At 37.5% G+C, this 23,229-nt stretch overlaps 2 pseudogenes; both read left to right on the top strand.

Annotated features, from left to right (window-relative positions):
• The first annotated feature begins 13,996 nt into the window (after window positions 1-13,996).
• Window positions 13,997-14,142, top strand: LOC145243050 (U2 spliceosomal RNA; annotated as a pseudogene).
• A 285-nt stretch (window positions 14,143-14,427) lies between these two features.
• On the top strand, window positions 14,428-14,532 carry LOC145242704 (U2 spliceosomal RNA; annotated as a pseudogene).
• The last annotated feature ends 8,697 nt before the right edge of the window (window positions 14,533-23,229 follow it).

Raw genomic sequence — 23,229 nt, 5'->3', positions numbered from 1 at the left:
TTTCCAACAAAGAAAAATTATGGGAAGCAGTACAAAGAGAATGGAATAACATCTCCTCTTCACAGTGCTCCAAGTTGGTTGAGAGCATGATAAAAAGAATTGATCTTTTAAAAAGATCTAAGGGTAATTCCATTCCATATTAAGTTTTTATTAAAGTAAATATCTTGCTCTTTATATGTTTTACTCATTTTCGTTTATTATTTAATTGCATTTTGTGTAATGCAGCTTTTTGTGCAATAAATTGTAAATTTCTTTCCTGACCCATTTTTTTTGTTCATGAGTGTATATATCAGAATGTGAGTTGTGATATAATTATTTCCAAAGCGAAACAACGTCGCAGCTCACAAGAGCCATTACAACCAACAAACCGGAACTCCAAGACTGGAGTGCCGTGCCGCCCTCATTTGGGCTCATCAGTTGAATACGTCTGGGTTCGGAATTCGAAATACAAGTCTTTTGCATGCAAAACGCGTACTCTGCCACTTAGTTGTTCAAGTGGCAAGGTACACGCTTTGCATACAAGAGACTCGGGTTTATTCATATTTAACCGATAAACTCTTAAACTACTGATCACATAACATTGAAATTAACAGGAAGTAGTAATCATACAACAAGGATGGTTTGTAATAAGTAAAATCTTTGTTTGGATGAATGAATAACGCGTACAGAACAGTAGTCTAAAGTTGAAATGCAAAATGTTTATGTAAACTTGCCGACATATTTCTATTACTTTTGCGTATGTAAAAATTCATTCATAACTTTAAGTGGTCTAATTTGAAAGCTTTCTTACCTATCTGTCGATAGCTCAAACGGAAGGGAACGTGGCTGAAGCGCTGAATGTTTTGGTTTCAATTCTAATTGATGGCATCCAAGTTATTATTTTTTAAAAACTTTTTGAAATAACCATCAATCTCTCTCTCTCTCTCTCTCTCTCTCTATATATATATATATATATATATATATATATATATATATATATATATATATATATATATATATCTTATGAAACAGATTTTTAATTTTTAATTTTAATTTTAAATTATCAATCACATTACTAAATATTAAAGTAGCTCTAGGATATTTGCATAACGAGCTTATTATATATCTGCATTAAAACGAGCATTTTTCTTGTATTTTAATCAAATTAGTCATTTTACTTTCACATTAAAATACAATCTGCTCTTTAGACTACTGTTCTAACCCCCTTTATATATATATATATATATATTTGCAAAAACCAAAACAAGAACACTATCAATAATTTCCCCCACTCTTTATCTGTGCCTAAACCTAAACATAGATTCCATGATCAAAGCTTCTTTCTTAGAACTGCACACCTGTGGAATTCTATTCCGTTTGCCTGCTTTCCAGCTGACTACAATATGGTCGTCTTCAAGTCCAACGTAAACAAGTTCTTGATGAACTGTTCCCCTTAAGTAATCCCATTTACCAAATTTCCACGACTAACGATTACTACGATATTGTCCCTTTGACTACCGTTCACTTATCCTCGAGTGACCTCTAGGCCTTGATAAGTGGTTATTCCTTCATAAAAAGAATAAAAAGTAACTACTATATACAATACATTAATCGATGGAGAATTGATTCTGTAATAATAAATACTCAATCTGCATGAATTAAAATATATTTAAGCGTATTTTAGGACTGGACAAGGATTGGTGCGATCCGCTAGTTTAGTAATGAATGGTAGACTCTTTCTTGTCTTGACAGGATAAAAAGCGGCTTTGAAATTTATATATGTGCTTCTTCCTTCTGAAAAACATTCACAACAAACACTCATCTTCTACAACCAATGTCAACAATTTCATCTCCTCACTATCTGTGTTTAACGAAAATTCCATGAGCAATGTTCTTTTTCTAGAATATCCGTTTGTGGAAAACAATACTGTGGAGTTACTTCCCCAGCACGCTACAGCATTGTCGTTTTCAAGTCCAATGTAAACAAGTTCTTATCTAGGTTATTCTCTTAAATGATTAAATCCTACTCAAGTTTCACCATTACCGGTCATCTGGCGCTCATTAACTCTTCTGCTCGAATGATTTTTTGGTAAACGAAGAAAAGAAAATTCTCCTTTTCTTTTCTTTTTTTACACAGGAATCACCACTTATCAAGGCCCGAAGACACTCGAGGGTAAAGTTTAATGGGCGTACAGTAGTTAATGGGATTATAGCATAGTAATCGTAAATAGTGGAAATTTTGTAAATTGAATTACTTAGGGGGGGGGGCGGTTCATCAAGAACTTGTTTACTTTGGACTTGATGACAATCAAATTGTAATCAGCTGGAAAGCAGACAAACGGAACAGAGTTCCACAGGCGCGCAGTTCTAAGAAAGAAGCCTTGTTTATGGAATCTGTGTTTTGGTTTAGGCACAGATAAAGAGTGGTGGGAAATTATTGATAGTGGTTTTAGCTAGACGAGTGTTTTTCGTCAAAGTTTGGCAAGAGGGGACCATAGATTGAAGCCCAGACGATCACTTGTCATGAAAATAAGGATAAAGTAGAGACAGGCTTGCAAGGAAGTTCTCTGGGGCATCCCCCAACAGCTAGGAAGTCTATTTTGAACTCTGTCAAAAATTGATGAAAGAACTGGAAACCTTACAATCAACATTGGTGCCTAGCATTGATTTCTTTACTGATATTCATTATAGTGAGGAGAAGACATCGTTGCCGCTATCTTCGATAAGCTGAAGCCTCTACTTCTGAAGTTGAAGCCACTTGCGAGAAATGGAGGATAAAAGTGAACCCATGCAAATATTTTCCGCCTTTCATGATAATAGTTTTATTATGGATGGTAGTCGGCATATCATAACTATAAATGCCTTGTCCGAAGACAAATATGGGTATATGTGTGTAGCACATGAATGTCAGAAAGTAGTGGAAGAAATGAAGATACTTGCAGTTGACCTGACATAGACATTTTATATACAAGGCGACAACACATATAATAATACAAATTACATCTATCAGTCTTAGTGCGTTTTTACTTAAGTTTGTACGTCACAACTATCATAGACAGAAGTAAAATGTCTCCATCTTCATTTACCTGGATTCAAAGTCATCCTTGTTGTCTATTAAAATTGCTATCCCATAGAACTACGATCAACGTGAGCTAACTACTTTTCTGTTTAAGGCGGAGTTACCTCTTTTCTTTTGCCTCTGTTATGTGAGTTGTCGTGTGGAGTCGCAAGAACGGCGCGAGACAGACGCTGATAGACGTCAACATAAGACGACTTTGAATCCAGATAAGTGATGGAAAAGAAACCGAAGATTTTGTGTCCCCTAAGTAAGTGGTTCCACATTCTGGATATTAAGCAGATGAATAGGATTAAACCTCATGCATTTGGGTGCACAAAAGAAAATATATTGAGCAGAAACGACATATAAACACCTCTGGAATCAAGATTTATAATTCATTGATTGTTTATATTGTTGTGTATATACAAGTGAAACATGGACTGTACTAGCAGAGCACTTTAAGAAGTCCAATGTCTTTGTGTAACAGAGCACGCACATGCGTATGGCTGCAGCAGCAGCAGCGAGAAAGAAATAGTACAGAAATAGACGTGTTACACGCGTGGGCCGAGAGCGACAGGAAAAGACGCGTCCTAAACATGGTCGGACAAAAACAGAGTACCACGTATTCGATATCGCAGTCTTATTAAGCACATTGGAGTATGAAAGGCCTTTGAACTAGAGAGAAAGCATTACTCTGGAAAGTATCTGTAAAATAATGTCTGGTGTTTAAACTGAAAAAAAGGAGTCGAATTCTTTTCTTTATCTTTGTTTCCTTTGCGACTGTCTGCATAGAATGTGTGGGTCCCGAGTGATGACATGTAACGCAAAGGAAAAATTACGTTACATTTGAAAATGAAATATTTAAGAACTATACATGGAGTAACTTTGCGAAGTAAAGAAATGCAAATATCAGGAAAAGATGTACTATTAACAGATTCATCAGCAATGTTATTTGAACAGAGAGATTACCGATTGCCAGACTCCAGCTATGCAAAGAAATCATATCAAGAAGATGGGTTCACCAGATAATTTCGAGAATGGGACACTGCTTCTCACAGCTTAAAAGCTGGCCCAAGACCATAAGTTTATTTAGAAGCATGTGACGAAGCTCTCTAGAATATGCATATAATCAATTTCTTAACAAAAATAAATGAATAGGGTTGAGTTTTAAATGGACATAATTACAACAATAGATAACAGTATGACCTTAAAAGAACTGGCATACTCCATTATCATCCCATTAGTCTCTTTCCTCTCTGCACTAAAATCGTTGAGTTGTTAATTAACCAGGCATTAGTAAACACTACATTTCTTTTGACCGACAGTATGGATTTAGGTAAGCCCATTCTTCTGTAGATAGCCTAACGATAATCTCTGAATGTATGTATCATGCAGTGGACAAAGTAGAAGGAGCTAGGGTAGTTGCTCTTGATATATCCAAAACATTTGACATGGTCTGGTGTGAAAATTAAATCGTATGGTATTTCTTAATACAATCAGATCTTTCTTAGACCAGAGAAAACTTTATCCATCAAAACCTTTATTCGAAAAAGAAGATTAACTTGATGTGAACATGTTTCCTGGCTACAAACTTCTGCTATGTAAAAAAAAAAAAAAAAATCGGCAATCGGGTACTACTAAGATGGAATCACGTTTTTGTTTTTCATTTGCGTGTTTTTTTTTTTAATGAGTGTATTTTATTAATACGTGCTTTTTTTTTTATTAATGAGTGTATTTTATAAATGCGTGCTTTTTTATGGATGCGTGTTTTTTGTGGATGCGTGTTTTTATTTGATACATGTTTTTTTTTATTAATGCGTGATGTTTGTTGATGCATGTGTTTTTTTTTATTTATGCGTATTTAATTAATGCGTGTTTTTTATTAATGCGTGTATTAATATTTTAATACATATATTTTTAATGCGTGTATTAATATTTTTTTTATTAATGCGTGTTTTTGTTAATGAGTGTATTTTATTAATGCGTGTTTTTTTATTGATGCGTGTTTTTATTAATGTTTTTTTTATTAATGTTTTTTTTATTAATGCGTGTTTTTTGTTGACACATGATTTTTATTAATGTTTTTTTTATTAATGCGTGTTTTTTGTTGATGCATGTTTTTTATTAATGTTTTTTTATTAATGCTTTTTTTATTAATGCGTGTTTTTTGTTCATGCGTGTTTTTTTATTAATGCTTTTTTTTATTAATGCGTGTTTTTTGTTAATGCGTGTTTTTTTGTTAATGCGTGTTTTTTGTTGAGAATTTTTTTTAGATAAACATAGGAAACGTATAATAAGAAAAAATAAAGTCGTTTTTAAATAGACGTTATTTTCATTCATTACAATAAAAAAAGTTTTGACTTTATTACGAAAATTTAACTTTTGAAAGAAAAAAATACTTTTTATCAAAATTCACAAGAATTTCAATAATGCTTGACCATGTTTTATTAAAAATAAAAAAATTGTCTATTTTATTAAAACAAAAAAAAACTTTATTTTGTGTTCTTATATTTATTTTATTTCTAGGAATGCGTTACAAAAACTTTATGTTCATGTTTTATTTTTAAAAAATGAAAAAATGTCTATTTTGTTAAAAAAAAAAAAAAAAACGCAATTTTTTGTTATTCTAAATTTCTGATATTTATTTTAATTCCACAAATGTGTTACAAAAACTTTATGTTCATGCGTATTATTTAGATTCATCGGACTACTGTTCTCGTCTTGAATTTGATTTTCACAACGTTTCGGTTGATGTAACCTCCGACCTTCTTCAGGTGTATATGGTTGAACTCGGAAATGTTTTTGTCGAACACGGAAATTTGGACGAAATTTCGAGTGGAACCTGGGGGTAGCATGTTTTTGTTCTGTCAGCCATGACTGGATAGAGGTCCTAAACAATTCGCAATTGTATTTTTCGGTCGCCTCCACTGAGGATTGAACCTTCAACCTTCAGGAGTATATCACTTATTAAAATTGATTTTACCAAGTACTCTAACCACTGCACCATGGGCCCTTGTGGGCAATTCGGTCCAAATTTCCGAGTTCGATAGAAACATTCCCGAGTTCGACAAGATACACCTGCAGAAGGTCGGAGGTTACATCGACCGAAACATTGTGGAAATCAAAATCAAGATGAGAACAATAGTCTGAAGAATCCAAATAATACGAATAACCAATCCTCATCTCAAAAATTCAGAAGCTTTATGTTCATATTTTATTAAAAATAAATAAATGTATATTTTGTTTTAAAATAAGTTTCTTATATTTATTAAAAAAAAAAAAAAACACGCACACACGTTTTCTCAACAACAACAATAACAACACGCGTGAAAATAAAAATATGTATTTATTTTCGATTCGGTTCTTAAATTACATTTGTCTGCTCCTGCTATGTACTCTCCCCATGTTCCAACTGAAAACTAAAAAGTGATTCCGTCCTAGTGGTGCACCACTGCACCAGTGCCAAGAAATCATATCAAAAACATTTCATTGAATAATTATCAAGCGAATGACCACTAAAGAGACGGGCGGATCGGATAAAGGTTGAGACTATTGGCAGAACCACCGTCCCCAAACCGTGATCAATGGCGGAATTTTCAAAAATGTGAAAAGCTCTCAGGAGTATCGAAATAAGTCGAATAAGTTTGTTAAAAAAAAACAAAAAAAAAAACAGAAGAATGAAAGTTTTAAAATTTTAATTGCGCTTTAAAAAAAAAAAATACAGGTCAAATTTGAGAACAAACGTTGGTTACGCCTTGTAGTAAATGAGGACAAACGACGGTGTCGTTGGAGACAGAATGTCAAGCACGAAAAACGTGATTTTTACTTTTTTTCCGTTAAATTCCATGGTCGTTGTTGTTGTTGGTGTTGTTGTTGTTGTACTTTCACAAAGTTCTTAGAATTGTTGTTGCTTTTGCCTTGACGTCATCGACATTCTCATATTACTGTTGATGTTTTTATGGTACTTTTCCGAAGTTGCGTCTTCTTTTTCTCCTCCTTCTCCTCCTCCTTCTTCTTCATTTTATTCTTCTTTCTCTTCTACTACTACTACCACCACTACTACTACTACTACTACTACTACTACTACTACTACTACTACTACTTTTATCTTTGTCTTCTTTTTATTCTGCCCCTTTTATTTATTCCTTTATTCACTTCCTCTTTTTCTTCGTCCATATATTCTTTTTATTATTTTTTTTCTTAAAACTTTAATTCATTTTCCTCTTCCTCCTCTTATTTTTCTTCATCTCTATCCATATTTTCTGTTTTTCTACTTGTCCCTTTCCTACGACTTCTCATCTTCTTCCCACTACTTCTCCTGCTCCTGCTCCTCCTCCTCCTTCTTCTTCTTCTTCTTCTTCTTCTTCTACTACTACTTCTTCTTCTTGTTATATCCTATGATTTATTCTCTTATTCTTATTCTTTTTCTTCTTTGCCATTTCCTATAAACGTTCTTTCCTTTTGTGTCATTTTTTTTTGCGTCTACCTTTTCTCTTTTTTTTCTTATCTCTATCCATTATTCTGCAACCCTCCCCTATTCTTCTTTCCCCGTTTCTCCTTTTACGTCTTTTCTTTCTCTTTCTTCATTATATTTATTTTTTTTCATCTTCGGACTTCCTATGGTTTCTTCTTCTTCTTCTTCTTCTTCTTCTTCTTCTTCTTCTTCTTCTTCTTATTATTATTATTATTATTATTATTATTATTTGTGGCCGTGATCTCTTCTTTATCGTCATCACCTCTTCTATCTAGTCCTATTCGATTTGCTACGCCTTTTTCTTCTCCATATCTTCCTCCTTCTCCACCTCTTTTTTTAAAATTTTATATACCTTTTCGCTTCTTGATCTTGTCATAGTTGTTTTTCTCCGTCCTTTTTTACATCCTATTACTTCCCTCCTCCTCCTCCTCCTCCTCCTCCTCCTCCTCCTCCTTCTTCTTCTTCTTCTTCTTCTTTATCCTCCTGCCCCCTATTTTATCTTCTTATCTATCTGAATTTTTTTTTCTTTCTTCCTCATTCACGAAATGAAAGAACGTATCGTATAAAACATAACACGAAATTCCTTTAATACTTTTTTTAGTGATTCAAATAAATAAGGCAGGAAACACCGGAAGTCGACTCAACCTTTTCTTTTTTTTTCCATTGTTCCACCCCGTTAGCACGTTGACTGAGTCCTAAAAGAACACTCAACTAGCTACAAACACTATATACGATTTCCCCACTCTCCATCTGTGCCTAAATCTAAACACAGATTTCATGAACAAAGCTTCTTTTCCCTAAACTGTCCGCCTTTGGAACACTGTTCTCCTAGACTGCTTCCCGATTGAGTGCAACATGGTAACCTTCAAATCCAATGTAAACAAATTCTTGTTAAACCGTCCCCATAGATAATCAAATTTTACCCAATTTATACTATTAGTGATTACTACACTATGGCCTTACATTTATTAACCTTTGTCCTCGAGTGGCCTTCCGGCCTTCATACATGGTGACTCCCAAGTAAAAAAAATATTTAATAATAACCTGTAGAGATAAAGGATTTTGTTGGTGGCAGAGGAGAAACAAGAGTCGTTTTACACAGCGGATTTGATACCAATGACCTACGTTCCTTTGGGAGTAAAAATGGTTCAAATAAAACTAGAAATTATCCTTGGGTTATCCATCAAATTTTCACATTGACAACTTGCTCCACCCCCCTCCCCCTCCTTCCTTCACTCCTTAGAAATCCTGGGAAATAACTTCATCTTGAGGTATTATTACTAATTTCAATTTAGTTGATGTCATTAAGACTTGCATTCCGAAATGGATACCGTTGGGGGGCTTAGCGAGAAGACCTGTAATATTCGCTTGCTACCCGAGAGACCAGTCTTTCTGTATATTCGTTCGCTCACTCTATCTTTTTTTTTTTTTTTTTTTTTTTTTGCTTTCCGTCTTTCTTACCCTCTGCTTTTTTTTCATTCCCTTTTCCGTCTTCATTTGTCGTTTGCTCTCCTTTTGCGTCAGAACCCCGGGGTTTCCAGAGTTCAGTGGCTACGTTTACATTCTTGCCTGCGTCTCAATATTAAAGTGTGTTCCAGTTTAACCTAATTGACCCGACAGTCGTTTCATTAAACGGTAAAAAGAATACACAGAAATATGTGTGCGTGCGTGTGTGTGAGAGAGGATGCCATCAGACTACTCGATTCTTACGAAACATACACAAAAAAACAGCCTCATATGTATTTATATATGTGTATATAATCACGTTAGACACACCGGTTCCTGTCAGATCACCGAAGTTAAGCAACGATGTACCAGATGGGTGACCATTTGGGACTTCCAGGAGCTGTATGTGCTCTTTCCGCTTATCTCGGGCGTGATTTTCAGTCACCCTGGACTTCTCCTTGCCACTGGACTCAAGCAGTGCCGATTCAGGAGAGGTGTGGTTGGCGACATCCTTGCCACATAATTACACGCCTAGCTGCCCCTACAAGGCGTACCCTTTGTCTTTCGAGACTAAACGGAGGCATCGGATATATGTTCGAGAAGATCAGAACAACATCGGTACCGTCGGTTTCAAATCTAGGTAAAGGGGACATATATTTGGTCGTCGATGTCGGACTCTCTTCAGCCTCTTAGATGAATAGAAAACGGCGCATATTGCATATAATTGATTGTTATTATTACTAAGCAGTGGATTTGGCATAATGGTTAGAGGGTCTGATTACAGGCCGGAGTACTGAGGTTCAATTCTTGATGTAATCATACCAAAGACTAAAACAAAATAGTACTAGATAACGCGTTGCTAAACACTTAGCATTATAAGATGAAAATCATGTGTAAATGAAGCAATCTAGAGAAAGGAGTGACGCCTTCAACTACACATCAGTGTAGTAGACACCAAAACAAGTGTCTTTTGGTCGCCATCGACTACCGTCGATTCATTTAACTTCTTTATATGCAAAACTAAACACAATGTACATGTGTGTGTGTGTGCATGTGTAATGGTCATGTGTTCCCTATAAAAAGAAAAAGGTTAGAGAATCTATATAAAAATCTAAAAACGTATTCTTGTGTAAAATTTACTGGGGTAGGCAATCGAAGTGTTCCCGAATCTCATGTTAAGAAGACTATAACGTCATAATCCCCTTAAAATCGACGAACCCATCTCATAACTGTGCTGACATTAACTGTATCGACGCTAGTTGATCGGTTCAATTTTTTCTTTTTTCTGCATGGTGGAATTCAATGACGCATCTCTGCTTCTGTCTCACGTTGGCAAAATCAACCTACTCATCGACAAGCAATATAGTTTCCATACTGAGAGATAAACCGCTGATGTACTGACTGTTATTTCAGATAGAATTAGTGAATCCATCGATGGGGTATTCTTCTCTAGAGCAATAGCTCTCAATATATCAAAGCCATTTGATGAGGTTTGGAATAAAGGTCTACTTCATAAGATCTCTGGCTATGGAATAGCTGTTGATGAAATCCTTCCTTTCCGACAGGTTCATAGAAGTAGTCATCGATGGACAGAGGTCCAAAGCTCAAAGTATTAACAGTGATGTACCCCAGGAATCCATCCTGACCAATTCTCTTCCTTATCTTCATCAAAGATCTCCGAAATCACACTCTAAGGTAACATTTCTCAGACCAGCAACAACTAGGATCTCTCAGAGTCTCTCCTCCGACCTTGAGCACGCGATGCAATGGGACAACAAGTGCATCCAAAACCAAGCATCTATCTTTACACCACCAACGCTCTGACCCCCACACGTCCACAATTGATACAAAGAGCTCTCGTCTCAAAGAAGCATCCTGTTTCTACAAGCTTTTAGGACTGACGTTCATAGCCGACTTGAAATGGAAGATTTACATCAAATCTGTTGCCAAGGTCACCGGAAAAATTGTCGCGTCCTTTTACCGCTCCGGAAGATATCTCCCTTCCGACGCAATTCTCTACATGTATAAGAGCAAAATACACCGTAAAACGGACTGCTGTTTCCACATCTAGGGACGTGCTACTCGGAGTACCTTATCCTAAGATGATAGAGTTTAAAACCGGCTTCAAAACATTGTGGGGCATGCCCTTTTCCCTTCTCTGCAACCTTTTTCCCCACAGAAGAAGGGTCGCGAGTCTGTCTCTACTTTACTATTATTTTCACGGCATGTGCTGATACGGGCATCATTCAAATTTTCACAAAAATCACTCTTCAAACTACAACCGCTGCCCACAAGTTCCCCCAATCTCTATCAGTGCCCAAATCTAAGTGCAAATTCCATGAATAAAACTTCTTTCCTAGAACTGCTCGTATGTGGAACTCTGTTCCACTTACCCGCTTCCCAGCTGATTACGACATGGTCCTTTTCAAGTCCAATGTGCACAAGGTCTTGCTAGACGGTCCCTTTAAATAGTCCAATTTCACCAAAACCTATCACTAAGATGTCGCATCGACCACCTTACAGTCATTAGCCCTGATTCTCGAGTGACCTCCAAGCCTTGATAAATTGTGGCTATATATATATATAACCTAAAAGTTCCATCTCTCTGTTGTAGCTGTTGACGGTATGAGACTCTAAGAAGAAGCAACTCTTCTAATGGACATTATTTGCAATCCCCTCTGATTCATTCGAACAGAATAAAAAAAAATAGAATGCATTACTTTGGAACGCTCCCCTTTCATAATCGATTCTGCTTACTAAATATATACACTAGTGTGCAATGTACCATGGTTAACCGAAGGAGTCACAGGTCGTCTAGTTATTTATAATCCGAGTGTTAACTTTCCCGGTACTTTCTTAATTATTGATCAGTGTAGTGTTGGGATGATTAAATCTGAATCCGGGATCAGAAAGATCAGAATTTTTTTGGGATATCGGAATCAGAAACAAAAAAAAAAAAGAATTGTGCCTAGTTCCCGATGCCAAAGCGAGTCTTTTAATTTTTTATTTTTTTTATTTGAGTTTTTTCTGAAACAAAATCTTCTCACAGGCAGTAGTAATAAAATTTTATTGATTAAATAAAATACGCATCAAGTGCGCTTGAAAGCCAAATTACAACGCAATATTACGAAAATAAACAAATATTTTACTTGTTTGAAATTTATAATTTAAATATATTTCGGAGTCAACCTCCATCCTCAGTATTTTGTACATCTTTTCTTTCTTTCTTTCTTTCTTTCTCCTTCTCCTTTCTTGCCATGTTGTAAAGTTAGAGAAAGAAAGAAAAATCAGTTAGTAAAGATCTGCGCGTTGTCTCTCAGAAGTTTGTATTTTGAAATGCCGGAACTGTGCGTTGGCTACGCGAGATTAACAGATTAACGTCGGGGGTGTGAGTTTCGTTAAAGAAGTGTTGATCTAATTAAATCAGCGCTTCTATAACGGAACTCACACCCCTGATATTTCTTGAATTTAAACTACCAGTTAAAAAGAAATCTATGGATCAGCCCCCATAAATGTGTTTTTTTTTCTTTTGTTTTTTTTTTACTTTTTACATTTGAGAAAATATATGCACATTTAATGTGTTTTTAGTCGCGTGCAAGCGACTCTATAAATCACTCCGTCGGTCGGTCGGTCAGTCGATCAGTCGGTCAGTCGGTCGGTCGGTCGGTCTGTCAGTCGATCAGTCGGTCAGTCGGTCGGTCGGTCGGTCGGTCGGTCGGTCTGTCAGTCGGTCTGTCCGTAACACTTTGTGCCTGGCCTTTTTGGTTAAGATCAAAGGTCTGTTGTTAATAGATGCTGTTCTTAGCTTTTTAAGCTTTTCTTGGCCTTCGAGCCGAGATCAAAGTGTAGAAAGAAATCAATTACTAACTCCCCATCCCTCACCACAAAATTTTCTTTTCTCCATTTTGTCCCATCCATAGAGCATCCCCACTTAGAGACTGGCCTGCAGGAGCTCAGGTTCCTTTACAAACCAAGTGAAACAGACGATCTATCAACTAGACGAGGTTGGAAGGGTCCTACTAACCACTTTTTTCCCCCCGCCCTAGACACAAATGAATTATCGTATCATCATTGTTATCTTTTTTGTTTTTACACGGAAATAAAAAAAAATGTTTTAAACAATTGGGAGCCAAGTAGGACGTCCCCAAGTATGAAAGGGCGAATGCGGTATTATGGTGAAAGAAGATTCTAGCTAAGAGGAACTTTTGTTTTGTTCTAGAGTGACAAGGATGACGAACGACCCCATCTACCCCCCTTTTGAGTTGGCCTTCATGTTCTTTTTTTGCCTGAATAAAAGATAATATCTCAAAGTATAGTATCTGTTCCGGCATATACTGCAAGCAAAGACCATATGTGGGGGCAGCCCCACATATAAGACCTTGGTCAATGTAGGGAGTACCCTTCATACCAATTGTCACTATCCAGATCCCCTACTCTCCGGGGAGTTGGTCCCCATTTCCCCTTCACTCCTCACATTAAAAATCGGCCTTGTGCCTAATTTTCTTGGTGGGGGAGCAAATAAATACAGCTTTTTTTGGCCTTTTGGCCAAGATTGAAGTGTAGTATCTAGTATCTGTTCCGCCAGATACTGCAAGCAAAGACCATATGTGGGGGCAACCCCACATATAAGACCATTGCCCTTGTGGCAATAAGTTATTGGTCAATGTAGGGGCACTCCTTCATACCAATTGTCACTATCCAGCTCCCCTACTCCCCGGGGAGTTGGTCCCCATTTCCCCTTTACTCCTCACATAAAAAATCGGCCTTATGCCTAATTTGATCGGTGTGGGAGCAAATAAATACCCTTTTCTTGGCCTTTTGGTACAGTGTAGTATCTGCTCCGGCAGATACTGCAAGCAAAGACCATATGTGGGGCAATCTCACATATAAGACCTTGGTCAATGTAAGGGCAACTCTTCATACCAACTGTCACTATCCAGCTTCCCTACTCCCCGGGGAGTTGGTCCACATTTCCCCTTCACTCCTTATATTAAAAATCGGCTTTGTGCCTAATTTGCTCGGTGGGGGAGCAAATAAATACCCTTTTCTTAGCCTTTTGGCCAAGATCAAAGTGTAGTATCTGTTCCGGCAGATACTGCACTTAAGATAATTTGTACCAGTCAATGGAGGGGAAACCCTCTATACTGGGACAATTATTATTTTTGGTAACCAGAGTGACCCCTTTTAGGGGAGCTGGTTTTTACCTCACATTAAAAACGGCCTTGTGCCTAATTTGCTCAGTGGGGGAGCAAATAAATACCATCTGTTCCGGTCGATACTGCAAGCAAAGACCATATGTGAGGACAGACCCACATATAAGACTTTGATCAATGTAGGGGCAATCCTTCATACCAATTGTCACTATCCAGCTCCCGCACTCCCCGGGGAGTTGGTCCTCATTTCCTCGTCACTCCTCACATTAAAAATCGGCATTGTGCCTAATTTGCCTGGTGGGGGAGCAAACAAATACAGCTTTTCTTGGCCTTTTGGCCAAGATTAAAGTGTAGTATCTGTTCTTACTACATGCTGTACTTATGTTTATAATTTTGTGATATAAAGTGGGGTATCACTTTTCTGTATCAAATTAATGTAAAATGATCACCCACAGTCAGTCTCAAAGCCATTCAAGTCATTCTCCAGATCATTCAAGTTGTTTTTGAAGGATTCCAGTTATTTTTTAAGCATTCAAGTCATTCTTAAGGTCATTCAATTCATCCTTAAGTTCATTAAAGTCATTCTAAGTTATTTACTTTTTATTTATTTAAGTCATTTCAGCCCATTTTTCGTTCATTTTAGTTTATCTTTAAGAATTTCATGTCAACCCTACATTCACGCATTCATTCATTAAGAGAGAGTACACGACTAATGGCTATCGACCTTGTTATGGTAATCAGGACAAAATAACTTTATAGTTAAATATTTAGAGATTTATAAAGAATCGGAATCGGAATCGGAATCGTTAATTGTATCGAAATCGAGAATTTAGTATGAATTAGTAATTGCATCAGAATCGGGGGAAATATCGGAATCGTCCCATCACTAGTTTATTCTTATCATTTGTTTGGTTTTGTCGTTTAGTTTTATAACATTTCAACTCTTTTTGAAAGTCATTTCATGCCTTTATTTTCTCATATGTTTCTATGTCTCCAGTTCTTGGTATCTTCAGCTATTGCTATGTTTTCAATTGCAGATGCTTGTATGATACATTATACACCCCCTGTTGTCGTCGTCGTTGTCGTTGTGAACCCAGGTTCTATTTGTCTGCTAATAAACTCACTCGGACGCTGATGTTTATAAAATGCTTTTTTTACAAAGAGAACAGCCGTAGAAAATTTTAGAAAGACATGTCACTTTCTGATGCGTTGGAAACAGAAAAAGACAGAGAGAGATACTTCGTTCGACTGCACATTGTGCGCGCTCGCCCTCTGTTGAGAATAGCATCCCGAACACGTTTTTACTGCTTCATCACACGGTAATACTCACCTAACTCGTTTAGATCTTCTGAAGTGGGAAGAAGGTCCAACATTCATATCATGTCGGCCATCCTTCACCGTTGAACACACACTTATTTTTTCATATTTTTTATTTATTCTGTTTATTACATTTTCATACCAAACAAGACACAGTGCCACTTTGATGTAAGTGCTACTATCAGGGGCACGGGTTGAAAGGATACTATGTAGGGAGTTGAGCAGCAAGACGTCTGTTCACGTTACACTTGAACTTCTGATTGTCAGTACAGTTGGGGAAGCAGGGACCGGGAAGGGAATTCCAAAGTCCAACAGTTGGGAAGAAACTATTGGAGTAGGCTTTCTTATATCTAGTGATCTCTCCTACGTAGGGGTGGGACTTTGCTGCTTGTCGAGTTTTTCGGGGGTATTTACGTCGAGGGGGGGATGCAGGGGCTTGTAGTTCGTCGGAGTATTCACCATTAAAATACTTGTAAAACAGGCAGAGGGACGCAACGTCGATTGGACAGAGGTTGAAGCTTAGATGACAGTTCAGGATCTATCAGGTTGGCGACTCTCTTTTGAACCCTGTCCAGGAGTGAGAGACTAGTAGCAGATACACTTATTACCTGTCAAGATCTCCAATCAATCAACCAGACAAAAATACTACTAAATAAGAATTATGAAAGTTCTGTTTTACAACGTTCATGTGGGCAACATATTCAATTTTCTGAAAGTTAAAGAACTTTACAAGAACATTTGCAAAGCATAAACATTTTAGCACTCTCCTAAATAGTTCTAACATTATACATTTGAAAAAAAAAGACAAAACAAAGTAACTACAACATTACTACAATACTACTGTAAATAACCTACATGTAAAAACCCACAATAAATAACCTTTTTATGGCATTAATTGACCTCACATGATCGACATGCCGTTAGAAAAACAACTAAACAACCAAACTAACCTAAGTCTTGCCAGCCATATAGTTTCATTGGCTTCCGTTCTGCGGTCACCTCTAATCCTTTTGGTGTCACTCAAACTTTTCCAATCAAACAATGTTTCTCGTTATGTCACACCATGTATAGCTCCATTTGTTTTGTGGGTGTATGCATTGTAATTCGTCGGGAACATATATAGATTTTATTTAACCCATAAATGGAACCCTGGCATGTACTACAACTTCGAGTTAGAACGGATCTGGCAATAACGAGGATTAAGGATTGACTTCTTAAAGGTCTCAAATTTAACGAACTTCCTTTATTTTATCATTTTGTCTTCCTATTCCTCCAGCGATATTTCTGACAAAGGGAAAGAATTACGGTTTTCTTGTTCGGAATTTATCCATCAAATACTCATCGTTGGCTAGTTTGTGTCCTGAATGGATTATTTTTTATCTTCTCACAGCAAGTTGAAACGTTGTTCAGGAACCAACACGTTGTATGCTTCAGTCGTAAAAGGGGGAAGAATAGAAAAGACCATCAACTCGCTTTTTCGTTGTAACACCATTTATTTCCTCATTGTTACGTTCCTTACACGATTGTCTTCTCGAGCGTCATCCACGTCTCTAACGTGATCTCGAATGTTCTTTTGTTCCGTACTCCACATCTCTCTAACGTGATCATTCTCTTTGTAATTTTATGACCCTTTGGGCTGTGATCATATCGTAGTATCTGTGTTGTGTAATGAGAGACGTAATGAGACACGTGATGAGATGCAGATTTGGGGAGATTCTAGTCAGTCGTTAACGGGACATCAGAGAGAACGGACGACTTAAAAGGGGGAGTTGGCCTCCCCATGACGCAAGGAGCGGCGTCATCTCAGGCAGCCAAGATGTAAAAACGTGTAATCTCTGAAGATGCCGACCGGATCATGAAAATAAATGTTCTTAAATAATTCAGGTATGTGTTGTGTTATTTACATCTGTTAAAAAGAACTGTTTGTTTACAACTGTTTCGCTACGTTCACGTCAATCGTTTCCTGTTAGAACTGTTCCATAAATGTTAAAATATACACACTAGACGATCAACTAAATGATACGAAGTGTATACATACACGCATTTACAACTACATGAATATACAGATAAAATATAACCCCCACTATTCAACATGTATGTCGTTATAGAACATATATACACACAGGTCCTGGATATGACTTTAAACTATACCCGGTGGTGAGGCCTCAGCTTACGGGCTTTGGGGAATGTGGAGCTACCCTTTAATTGCCATTGCTCCCAGATCCACTCTGATCCGGAGTGTGAGTACCTGTTAGGGTACCAACTATGGGTTAAATAGAAACCAACTTGAAAGAACCAAATATATTCTATTAAAGAAATTTTCTTCAAAATAACTGAATTCGGCATTAAATAACCTGAAAGGGGTTGATATGGCGTAAACCAACCAACCAACCAACCAACCATATACACACACAACGTAACAGCTTTTTTATGGTCTTTTTCTTTATCGATGACGTCATTTCGCATGCATTTGCACGCTATATTACAAAGTGACTTTATGTTTTGTTAGAAACGATTTCTACAAAAAGAAGAAAAAAATTAATTGGGACTTTCGTTAACCAATTTGGCATAAGGTCTAACCCAGCTGAAAATAAACCTGAATTTAAAAAGCGATTTTTAAATGCTTAACTCATGGATATTTAATGCTGTTGTCTGTGTATTTTTTCTTTCAAAGCCTGGTGTCTATTAACAAATCCCCATCCCCACACAAAAAAAAAAACGAATAAGTGAATTTAAATTAAATTAAATTATAAAAAAAGCAACACAACTAAACAAATTAAACTGAACAAGATCGCTTTTCCAGAGGAATTAGATCGCGCCCATATCATCTCGCTAGTTGAGTCTCCAGGCTAACGACACAGTGATGGAGCACAAGAGCCCCTCTCTCCTCTTCCTGAAGTCACACAAGCCGATGTTCGTTGATCGAGTTGGTGGGTGATGGGCAGTCAGTAAATAATTCGGGAGTGTGGAGGAAGCAAGAAGGAAAGAGTGAGAGAGTTAAGGGTCGGGGAATAGTTCACCTCTTTTCCGAACACGCTTTCTCGCTCCACCCCACAGTTTCCCGACACCCTCCACCCCGCCAACTTCGCCATTAATTTACAAACATTCTTCTAACCCTTCCATTTAAAAGGTCTCTGGAATAATTATAACTTCCGGGATGTTTGTAGAAAAAAAAGGGAGCGATACACTTCCGGTCGGTTGCACACAAACAAGAACGGATATCTCTTTAGATGCGTTCGCTCAATTTACGCGGTTTGCAACGCAACTGTTATTTGAAACAGCATGAGAGACCGACAGAAATGCTATTTGAAATTTCTACGTGGCAGACGAACGGAAATGTTACTTCAAATATCAGTGTGATAGACCGACAAAAATACTATTTGAAATTTCAACGTGACAGACCAACGAAAATGTTATTTCAAACTTCAGCTTGACAGACTGACAAAAAAGCTATTTGAAATTTCTACGTGACAGACCAATGAAAATGTTATTTCAAACATTAACGTGGCTGACCGACAAAAATAGTATTTGAAATTTCAACGTGACAGAATAACGAAAATGTTATTTCAAACTTCAGCGTGACAGACCGACAAAAATACTATTTGAAATTTCGACGTGGACCACGAACAAAAAATTAATTTCAAACTTCAGCCTATTAGATCGACAAATGTGCTATTGTAAATTTTAGCGTAACTATGGCGGGACCGCCTCAGGGACCGATAAAGCTTCCTAACTGGGGGAGATTGAGACCCCCCCCCCAAACACTGAGTAAGACCGGGTAATTATGCTGATATTGTCTGTTAAGCATTAGTGGGTGCCGGACAGCGGTGGGTAACCTAGCTGAAAGGATGAATTTATTGTGTCTTTGTAAAACAGGCATATGATGTTATTGTTTGAGAAAAATGACAAGGGGTGCCATTTTTAAAGTTAGAACGAAATATAATTTCGTTCTTGGTCTGGCAAAACCCGGCTCAAGGGCGTCTGGCTTTTGAGTGTAAGGTTAGACGGGGTCAAACGGTTAACCCCTGTGAGCGTGTGAATGAGATGGAGCTGTGATCACAGGTTTTAGACTGTGCAAGGCATCGGGAGACTTCCCCGGAATAACGTGTTCATCGATGATTGGTCTAGCGGTTTACCCCAACCAACCCTTTTCCTCAATATATAAGCAAATGCCTGGGACAAAAATTAGCAGAATGGAGCCGAATCTCGAGAGAGACAATACCCTATAAAGGCGCCCCCCTCTTTCGTCCATCGTCGCCAACGTAGAGAACGAAGAATAAGATTCCGGACTGTTTTCTGGTGTAACGAGATCGAACTGAACAATAGTATATATGTAAGACACCTGTAAATTTCATGAATTAACTTTTTAGTAGACTGGAAACCTCTGCGTTTGTTTTCTTTTGGTCTGCATGAGAAGCTAATTAATTTTCAGTGGGCGTCGGCATCTGGAACCCACAACAAGGCCTTCGACGTGGAAGAATTTTGTAAAGAACTCCCGGGAGAAGGGTTATCAAGACTATTGCGACTTCGACGGGATGAGACCGAAACATTGTGAAAATGACACTTAAGATGAGAACAGTAATCTGAAGAATCCAAATAATACGAATAACCAATCCTCATCTCAAAAATTCAGAAGCTTTATGTCCATGTTTTATTAAAAACTAGCGAGGGGTACCCGGCGTTGCCCAGGTGTTTGTAGGTGTGTGTGGTGTTAAATAAAAAAGAAACCGGGGAGGGGGGAATCGAACCCGAAGCCCTGAGGCGAAGTTTGAAAATAAAATCGGCCAGCCAGAATGAGTTAGTGAAAGATGCCTGAAAGTCGTCGAGCGTTACGACGACGACGACGACGACGACGACGATGACGATGTACTATATCAAACGTTTGTATTTTAGAAAATGCTATTCGAACCTTAAACGTGCAAACGAAAAATCATTTCCATCTTAAGCGTGATAGATGCTTTAACATACTTAAATTAAGATACGTCCATCCAGTCTCGATGGCCTAAAATATGTGACGAACCGACTTAAATTATATTTCAGACCTTACTGTGACCGACCGACAGACTAACGAAAGAAAATATTCTTTAAGGAATGCGGATCTGAATAAATCTTTTAGAACAAAAATAATATCCGACCGTTTACGTCAGCATTTAAATCACATAAATCCACTTAACTTTAATTTTGGGTAAGCAAATATCCGGATGGGGGCGAAATTAGGAACTGCGTATCTCTTCAATGGCTGATATTTCGGACTTGTGCGATAGAGCTATCCACCCTAAAATGCTCATGTATTCGCAAGTAGAATACAATTATTTCATTTGTTTTATTTGTTGTTGTTGTTGTTGTAGTTTTTGTTGTTGTTGTTGTTGTTGTTGGTGGTGGTGGTGCATGGTGGTGGTGGTGGTGGTGGTGAGCACTAATCAAAGTCAAGAGCTACTCGAGATAATATAGTTCATCATCATCATCATCATCATCATCGTATGAATCCGAAGATTCTATAGTTGGCATTGGTTTCCCAGATATTTTTCTAGTCATAATTCTTTCTAGAATGCCTGAGTATTCCTATTACGGGAGGGATTACGTGAAAGTTGACAACATCCTAAGTGAAAGTGATTTTTCTAGAATGACCTGGGTTCGAACTTGGAACACCCAAGTTGTCAGCTCGTGTCGTTAACAACATAACCGTCGCATAGTAAAAGATGAAGAAAAGTAAAAGGCAGCAAAAAGTAGAAAAACAGAATGAATCATGATAAACAAAGAAGGTTAGATGAAGAAGAAAGGGAAAGCAACATCAGCAGCAAAAATAAATAATAATACCATACCACCACCACCACCACCAATAAACCGTGGAAAATCATCATCAACATCATCGTATAAATCAAAAGATTTTATTGTTGACATTGGTTTCCTCGATATTTTTCTCTTCAGAAAAGCATCAGGTACTTACTGGAGGGACCACGCGAAGGTTGCCAACATCTTTAGTGAAAGTAATTTTTGTGGAACGAACTGGATTGGAGCTTGAGACACCCAGCTCTTCAGCCCGTGTCGTTAACCACTGAACCACCGGCACCTTCCATAGCGTTTGACAGAATAGAATAATTGTCAATCAAAGTGATCACTGCCATTTGTTACTTATTGATTATTTACAAGACGGTAGACGTTGTAGTCTGCAGGGAATTAATCCCGCTGTATTGTATCACGCAAACGAGAACAAAGACGTGAAAAGAAACTGTCCATCGAAATTTCGCTTGGCTCTAAGCACATAGAGAAAAAAAAAACGATAAGGTTATTTGGCTGTGTTAGTAAATACGAGTTCTTTCTGTGAATGCCTTACAAGGAGAAACCAAAGATTGTAGTTCAGTCGAGTATCTTTGATGGAATCAACGATAGAGCAGAGAGAAACTAGCAAAACGGGAAAGTTGTTATATATGCCATCTCTACCTAACGACATTTTATTGCACGAGTATTCCTATTCTAACGTTCACTCCAATATTACCAGACAAGCTGCATGCATCCGATGTTGCCCGGAGGTTCATGTCTTGGTGAGGCGTTAACCCTGGACAGATTGAACCGGCTTTCTCGTTCAAAAAGAAAGTTCCTCGGGAATATTAAATTATCAAGCGATCCACAGTTTTGTGTATATCTCGATAAAGAAAGATTATTTACGATGTTAATGTATTTCTTTCTTTCTTTTTATTTTTTTCTTTTTTTTTTTTTTTTTTTGCTCCAGCATATCACAAGGAGACTAAAAACTGAACAAATACACAGAGCTAGCTAGCTTGTCTGGCAATATTGGAGTGAACGTTAGAATAGAAATACTCGTGCAATAAAATGTCATTAGGTAGAGATGGCTAGCCAGAGAGCTGAAAGGAATAGGAAAGACAAAGGTCAGAATAACACCAATAATAGTAGGGGCACTAGGAACAATTCCGAAATGATTTTTTTTCAAAAAAATAGGATAAATTAGAATCAATGGATAACAAGAATGGAAACGACTGAAATATCAAGGGAAACCCTTGAATGCGGAAACTAATACACATGAACCACAGGCACGAACCAGACATATAGAAACTGCTACAGAGGTAAAATACAAAGAAACGCTACATGGAACCAAGAAAACTGAAACTGTATAAATGCATAACTGTAAGTAACCCATCCCCATTCAAAAAAGTGCGGTATCAACTGATACCACACCAAATAACCGAGAAGGGCCAAAGAGGATGGAAAGACCGAGGAGAGAAAACACTAACCAGACCTTCACTGGATGAGTGCGAAGAGGGCTGAGATCTTGAGGAAGCTTATTGACACTCAAATTCCAGTGAAAACCAATGATCGCTGCCAACAATGGTAAACGGCTGTTGCGATAATGCAAATTAATTTGCAAATGTTATCGAAAGAGATGGAGAGTAATGGAAATCTTGGGAGACTTGTTGTCACTCAGATTCCAGGGAACACGACAGGTTGTTTTCAAACAGAAATATCTTATGCTGAACTGTACGAAAACTCTTAGTGAGTGAATAATAGCAATATGGAGACTATAAGTAAAGGCTAAACCTGACTGAAATTAGAATACAAGGATGTATCTTACAAGGACATTCACTATCATCACTACTGTTTATCATAGCCATGATGCCACTCAACTACATACTTAGTAAATAAAATGGCGGATACATGTTTAGAGATACAGAATAAGGAATAAACCGCCTAATGTAAATGGACGATCTGCATGTATTTGCAAAAAGCAAACGGGAACTAGAAAAACTGATGAACTCAACTAGAATATTCCCCCAGCACATTCAAAT

The sequence above is a fragment of the Euprymna scolopes genome, chromosome 2 (genome assembly GCF_053919585.1).
Source record: "Euprymna scolopes isolate OS-2025 chromosome 2, ASM5391958v1, whole genome shotgun sequence".
Classification (NCBI taxonomy): Eukaryota; Metazoa; Mollusca; class Cephalopoda; order Sepiida; family Sepiolidae; genus Euprymna; species Euprymna scolopes.
Note: the sequence above shows the minus strand (reverse complement) of the source record. Positions and strands in the feature narration are given on the sequence as shown.